Source organism: Sorex araneus, chromosome 4 (genome assembly GCF_027595985.1).
Source record: "Sorex araneus isolate mSorAra2 chromosome 4, mSorAra2.pri, whole genome shotgun sequence".
In the NCBI taxonomy this organism is placed as follows: domain Eukaryota; kingdom Metazoa; phylum Chordata; class Mammalia; order Eulipotyphla; family Soricidae; genus Sorex; species Sorex araneus.
Window position 1 is genome coordinate 16394899 of NC_073305.1, and position 7389 is coordinate 16402287.

General features: G+C 41.6%; 1 non-coding gene across 1 annotated transcript; it reads left to right on the forward strand.

Annotated features, from left to right (window-relative positions):
• Positions 1-3277: 3277 nt before the first annotated feature.
• On the forward strand, positions 3278-3435 carry LOC129404754 (U1 spliceosomal RNA). The gene has a single exon (XR_008630107.1). It is a non-coding gene; the product is annotated as a U1 spliceosomal RNA (small nuclear RNA).
• Positions 3436-7389: the final 3954 nt, after the last annotated feature.

Here is a 7389-nt window from a genome sequence, read left to right on the forward strand (position 1 = left end):
TATACTCATGATGACAATTTAAATAAGGTTATAAGAAACCTGGTTTCTTGCGTGTTTCAAAGGAACTTCTCTTTTTGTGTACATACACATTCCTTTTTTAACATCTAATGTCATACTATGCAAACTTCCCTGACTTTTATTTATAAGAAAAAATGGCTGGATACTATAATATCTGTTTTCTGTGTCTTCTTTTATAAATAAAGCCTTAGATGTTAGCTGTGAATTAGGCCTCCCAGACTTAAGTCTACATTTTGTATATCCATTTTGAGAACACTTATGACAAAAGTCTACTCAGTAATTCATAAGCATAAGTGCTATACAGCATTCATGATCATTGTCCCAAAACACGGCAAGTACTCTTCACTTTCTATCTCTTTTTCCTAGAGGGTGGCATGCAGATTTTGTACCTGAAATTGAAGCTCTTTTCATGGATGATGAAACAAGGGTCATACCATAAGTTAGAGCACTTCTATGTCCCTGAAGACTTAATGGGGCAGAGCTGCTCCACTTGTTAATGCTTATCCTTAGACTTTTCCACAAGAAAGAAACAGTCATTCAGTAAAATACATTTAAAAATCAAATTTTAGAATGCAGATATTGTCAAACCGTTTGTTCAGGATCTTGATGAAGAAGTCTGACCATCTAGTAGGTGAGTTACTAGGAGTTCTTTTGACGTCCCGTGGAATCCAGTCGGTAACGCCTCTAGTCCAGTGGTCATCTCCAAATCACATTACGTGTCTGGCCCATCTGATTTTCAACACCTTGGCAAAGGAGGCAGCATTCCTGATCATCTATCGTAGATGGAGGTCCAAACTCCGGATTCCTTCTCTCACTTGAGTGAAACATAATACTCCAAGCACAGCTCTTTCGATTCCTCTTTGGTAGACCCGAGTAGTGTTCTCATCCTGTTTTCATAGTCCCCCAGGTGTTCCTGGAGCAATGCTCTTCCTGTTCTTGGAGCGAGCAGATGCTATTGGGCTACACTAGCACGTGACAGGGATGAATGGACACGTTACTGGCACCCACTCTAGCAAATCAATGAGCAACAGAATAACAAGCGGTGCAAGTGATACAAGATATTGTCAGTTTTCATAACAGTTTGTGCTATCAGAGTTGAAAACTAGCTCAAAGGGCTGGGATGCTGCGTTCCAGGCAGAAGACCAAAATATGCTCTCCTGAGCCCCCCCTAGACTCCCAACACCGCCAAAATGTCTGCAGCACGGAGTTTGAATATTTTCTGTTCTTTTAATGGGGGTGCTAAGCAAGAAATTTTTTCCTTTGAATTTTCATTTTTCTCTTGAACTCTTAAGGTCTCCATTTTTCTGGCTGGGAAATGCACAGCTCATGTGCTGGCCATGTAAGTCCCTGAATTAACATGTTCTGGCCCTGGTACAGGAGGGGACAGATACATGAGTGTTGACTCCCTTGTTGTAAGACTTCCTAAGTAAGTTCTAAATATCCAGTAACTCCTGAGAAAAAAAGTTTTCTGCTCCCTGATTTAGATGATAAAAAGTAATAAGAGCAGCTGTTTGATAATTTGTCCATAGTACTGAATACAGGAGGACTGGAATGATAACACAATGGGTAGGGCGTTTGCCTTGCATGCGGCAGACCCAGATTTGATTCCTCCATCCCTCTCGGAGAGCCCGGCAAGCTACCGAGAGTCTACCGCCTTCATGGCAGGGCCTGGCAAGCTACCCGTGGCGTATTTGATATGCCAAAAACAGTAACAACAAGTCTCACAATGGAGACGTTACTGGTGTCCGCTCGAGCAAAACGATGAACAACGGGACTGCAGTGCTACAGATACTAAGATATTTTCAAATCAAATGAAGAATGGTTATAGAGAAAGTGGGATTGATGCTAAATTTATCAATTTAATAACAAAGAGAAGTTTTCTGGAACTGGAAGACAAGTTTGTTAGCAGCTAGGTGGATAACAGCTTGAATTTTACAAGGAAAACGTCCTTGAACACCATCTGATAAAGTTTACAGTTCCAGTTTAAAGATAAGGACAGCCCTGCCCCTGAGCTCCAGGGACCTCAACCTAATGGACCGAGACCATCCAGACTCCAGCCTAGTGGTACCCTAGTCAGATGATCTGGGTAAATGTAACCTCCTTCAGCCTTTGTTTCTTCATCTGTTAAAGGAGAGCACACCCAAATCGTAGAGAAATGTTTATAAGTATTAACTCTTAAACAACCCTCTGATGAAGGTGCTCAGATATAGCCGTTCCCTTTACTCTTCGACTGGTTCCTTATGATCTGATATTACAGTATCTGCCACGTACTTCCCCATTCAGCAGCTGTGTGCTTGTAAATGGTCTCAAAGGATTGTTTGCCGAGGCACTTGACTCTTTGACTGTACTTCTAGACCTGTTGGGGTCAGCTTTCTCTCCTGTAAATACGCAACATTAATTCTTAAGTAAGACTTCAGCACCTATGATAGGGAACTTGGCAAAGATGGTGATAAAACAGATTTCACCAGCAGGTGTGTGAAACCCAGTATTTGGCTAAATTTTCTTTGCTAATCTCTGCTTTCAAAGGAGGAAGTGATCTTTGTCTATTTACTTACAGAGTGGTTTGCTCAGGTCAGCAGAATCCCATTCATTGTCAAGGAAAGAAAAGTTGAAAAAAAAAGTTGAACAAATATTGGGGAGCATACAGACTTGGGCCACAAGTACATGGGGAAAGTATGTTTTTCTTGATATGATCACGGAGACCCTTGCTAATGTATTCACTGCTTGGACTTTGGTTTCATACCTGGTAACTTATTTGTATGATTTTAGTTTCTCTAAAGGTCTGGACTTGCCTCCACTAGAACACCTTTGTACATGCTTATTGATGGGGGGTTAGGAAGCCTAGATTTGTATTCTCTAATGATACTTTCTCATAACACCATGTTTTTTTTTCTCTTTGCAGCACTTACTACAACTGCAATTCTAACTTATTTATGTAACACCGTATCCTACAGATATTCACTGTCACTGTCACTGTCATCCTGTTGCTCATCGATTTGTTCGAGCGGGCACCAGTAACGTCTCTCATTGTGAGACTTATTGTTACTGTCTTTGGCATATCCAATACGCCACGGGTAGCTTGCCAGGCTCTGCCATGCGGGCTAGATACTCTTGGTAGCCTGCCGGGCTCTCCAAGAGGGGTGGAGGAATCGAATACGGGTCGGCCGCATGAAAGGCGAACACCGTACTGCTGTGCTATCGCTCCAGCCCTATAGATATTGTAATAGTTTAATCAGAGTGCATAAGAACTCTGGTTTTCATACTTACCTGACAGAGGAGATACCATTATCACAAAGGTGGCTTTCCCAGCAAGAGGCTATCCATAGCAATTTGGATGTGCTGACTCCTGAAATTTCTCCACATGTGGGAAACTCAACTTCATAATTTGGTTGTCGGGTACTGTGCTTAGAAACCTGGAGAATTCTGGTTTTTAGTTTCTGTAATCCACTGGTTGAATGAAGGATTCGATTAATGTTGAAGATCTTATTGAAATGTTCTGGCCTGGTGCACCAACAGCTCTCTCCAGAGACACAGCAGCGAGTTCACAGTACCAGAGATCCCTCCAGGCCCCATACCAAGCCACTTTCACAGGGTTACCCCAGGTGGAGCAGGTGCAGTATCCCGGACTAGCCCAGTGGACAAGAGCTTCCACAAGCAAGGCCCATGCATGCGGGTTCCAGGACTAAAATCTCCAAGTCTCATCACAGCAGAGGCACCGGGCTGTCCCTCCCCACTCTGCCTGCTCCATGGCCTGGCTCTCATGCCCACAAGCTTCGCCAGGTGCCACCTTAGTGCACCGACAGCCCTAGTCCAGAGACTCCCAATTGAATCCCCAAATGTATTGGTGCCCTACAGAGATGTCTCTAGAACACAACCATTTACAATGTAAGATTCCAGAAGCACCCATCCACAAAGCGGCCACACAAACTCTCATAATATTCAAAATGAGCAATGGAAAATAAATTATCTAGTGTCTTCCCCTGGCAAGCAGGCTTGAATGGTGTTGGGAAAATTCTGGCAAAACATAATGCCCAAAAGTAGAGAGGTAGTATTGGGGAAATTGTCTGCCATAGAGGCAGGGTGAGGACTGGAATGGAGATGGGGAAGGAGGGGAATAACAGAGACATTGATGGTGGAAAATGTGCACTGGTGGAGGATGGGTGTTCAATCATTATATGGCTGAATCTCAAACATTAAAGCTTTGCAACTGTATCTCTCGATGATTCAGTGAAATTTTAAAAAGAACACAAACATTAACACTATGATAAAGATCACTGTATCACTGTCATCCCGTTGTTTGTCGATCTACTTAAGCGGGCACCAGTAACATCTCTATTACACTCAGCCCTGAGATTTTAGCAGCCTCTCCTTACTCATCTTTTCCATTGATTGGAAGCTTTTTCAGTGTCAGGGGAATGACACCTATCGTTACTGTTTTTGGCATATCGAATGCGCCACAGGGAGCTTGCCAGGCTCTGCCGTGTGGGCAGGATACTCTTGGTAGCTTGCCAGGCTCTCCAAGAGGTATGTATATATCTTTTACTGTATTTGGGATATGAATACACCATGGGGAGCTTGCAAGGCTCTCCTGTGTGGCCAATAAACTCTTGGTAGCTTGTCAGGTTCTCCAAGAGGGAGAACAAGGCTATTAGATGTCACGTGGCCATTTTGTGGCTGCGCACTTCCAGGGGTTGGTCTTATAGTTTCTGGATGTTGGCTGTTGGTAGAATTACACGATACTGGGGGCAGTTTGTGGGTGTGACTGTCAAGCTACTGGGAAATGGGGGGTCTGGGTGGAGAAGGCCCAGTCCTAATCCGAGCAGGCTTGGAGATCTCAGCCCCGGGTCCCACATAGTAAAGATATGAACTAAAAATTAAATTACAATGTTATAGATTATAATTATAGATAATTTATTAAATAAATTAAATTTTTTTTTTCAAAAGAAATGTTTTGGCCTAATTTCTTGACTTAGTAAAGTGCATCTAACATTGATCTCTTTTGCCTTTTAAGGTCAGAAACTTAACATGATAGAAGGCCAAAACCATAACCCAAACTATCAGAACCAGTTCTATTCCCAAACTGATCCTAAGTTTATCAGCGCAGACCTAAGCCAACCAGGCAAAATGAGAGAGAAATTGAAGAGTGTGTCTGATTCTAGTGTGTAGCTTGGAACATTGTTTTAAACAAATGTTTCCAACATTAGCTTGGTTTCTTTTCAACTGCTCTTTCTCCCCAGAGTAGTATGCCCAAAAAATTCTAGTGTTTTTGTTTCTCAGTTGATGGAGCATTTACTATATGCAGGAATTGTCACTCTGGTTTTAGGATGAAAAAAAACTTCTAAAGAAAGTGTCGGTCACACTTTGAGGGCTATGAGTGACAGCTATGTGTGAGTTCAGCCATTATGTTTTAAAAATAGCAGGGAAAAATTGACATTATTTTTGGTCCTGATCTTCAAATATCAGTGCTAGAACCAGCATCAAGAAGGAAAGCTAGCAAGAAGAAAGATAAGCTTTAGAATACCCTGAGATCTGGTGGGGCCTCAGGAGTTTACAGAATGTTGTGGTTTAAGAATATAAGTTGTTTTAAAAGTGTGGGTTTTCCTGGAATATGAGATTTAAATTGGTGAGAAAACAGAATCTTTACATTTGTCACAGGTTTCTCGAACTACAATATTTTGGATAATTAATCCAAGATTTTCATTTAGTAAGGCATGCTTTCATCTTTAAATAGTTTATTACTTTCAAACTTTACCTTTAGTTCCCAATAATCAGAGAGTGGGCTCTTTAGTTCCAAGAATTTAGGATACTATTTACTTGTCATTCGGAGGTATCCAAGATGATTTTATCCAAAATCAGATACCTATTCCTTTCCCTCAGCACTTCACTGTCCTCATTGATGTTGGCACTTCGTGCCTTTGAAACAGAGGAGACTTAGCAAATCATGAAGCTAAAAGTAGGAGATAAAAGGGTGTGGAAGCAAAATGTATGATGGTGACAAACTTTCATTGGAACAGAAGCCAGTTCTATTCCCAAACTGTTCCCAAAATAATTTATCTTTTACAGAGATTTAGTCATCAAAGTCTAAACACTAACCAGGAGTAAAGGCTAAAATTTTACCCATTTTAAAATGTTCCTTCTCAGTATCTGTCAGCAACTAACACTTATGGGATTGGTATTGTGTAAAATTATGCCCCTAACTCTTCTTGTTCACAAGATGCCTATCAATCTAATTTTAGTAGCATTTTTAAAGGAAGTTGTGAATTGATGCAGTCAGCTAGATTTTCAGATAAGGTAACTGTCATTCATGGAATGTTCTGGCTACTTGATATTCAAAATGATATGGTCAAGTAGCAATACAATCAAGTAAATGAAGCTTCACTCAGAGCAGAAAAGATGGATGGGGAAGTCGTTCTCACAGTGATGACAGATGTAGATAGTACCATAGTACAGCATTTCCGTCCAATGGGGAAAATCTATTTTTGACTTGGATGTCAATGAGAAAGTGACTCTTCTGTCATACCGATGTTAAATAATACTTCCTCTTGCCCTAGCTAAGTTGAAATTTCCAAACTAAACCCAAGCATAATATTCAGAATAGAAGAGAGTAATTCTTGCATGATGCTGTCTTTCCTGGGAAGGTAGGTACAAGAAGTCAGTATTTTGTCAAGAAGAGCTTAACAAGGGATTCAGACTCTTCTTAAGAATATTATTATAAGGAATCAAAGAGATAGGCTAAGGCACCCTGCACCCGAATGACCTGGATTCAATCCTCAGCAACATCCATGGTCCCCAGAGCAACACGAGGAGTGATCCCTGATTGAATAGTCGGGAGAAAGTAGCCTGAACTGTGAACACCCACACCAACCCTCTGGCAAATAAACAGTTCAATGAGAAGGCAGTTCTGCTTCACATAGAGCGAAAAAGGAAACAATCAGGAACAGCAATGAGTTCGGAAGGTATAAAACAAAAGGAAACCACCGCAACTTGAAAAATAAAGGAAAGGAACAGCTCTGAGTAGCACTCCAAGTGCAATCTGTTGCCTGTCTGTGTTAGCTGTTGGCCCACACTATGAGACTCACAGAGATTACAAAAACGCAGTTTTAAAAGGAGCCATAGTACAGTGGGCAGGACATTTGCCTTGCACAAGACCAATCCCAGCTCAATTCCCAGCACCCCATATGGTCCCCTGAGTACCATCATGAGTAATCCCTGAGCACAGAGCCAGGAGTAAGCCCTGTGCAACTCCAGGTGTGCCCCACCCCCTCAAGGAAAAAAGACAATAGAAATATGAATTTTCTGGAACATCTAAGTGTGCTCCCAGTTCTTATAATTTGTCTTGTATCAGAGCTATCTTGTTTGGATTGGAAATAC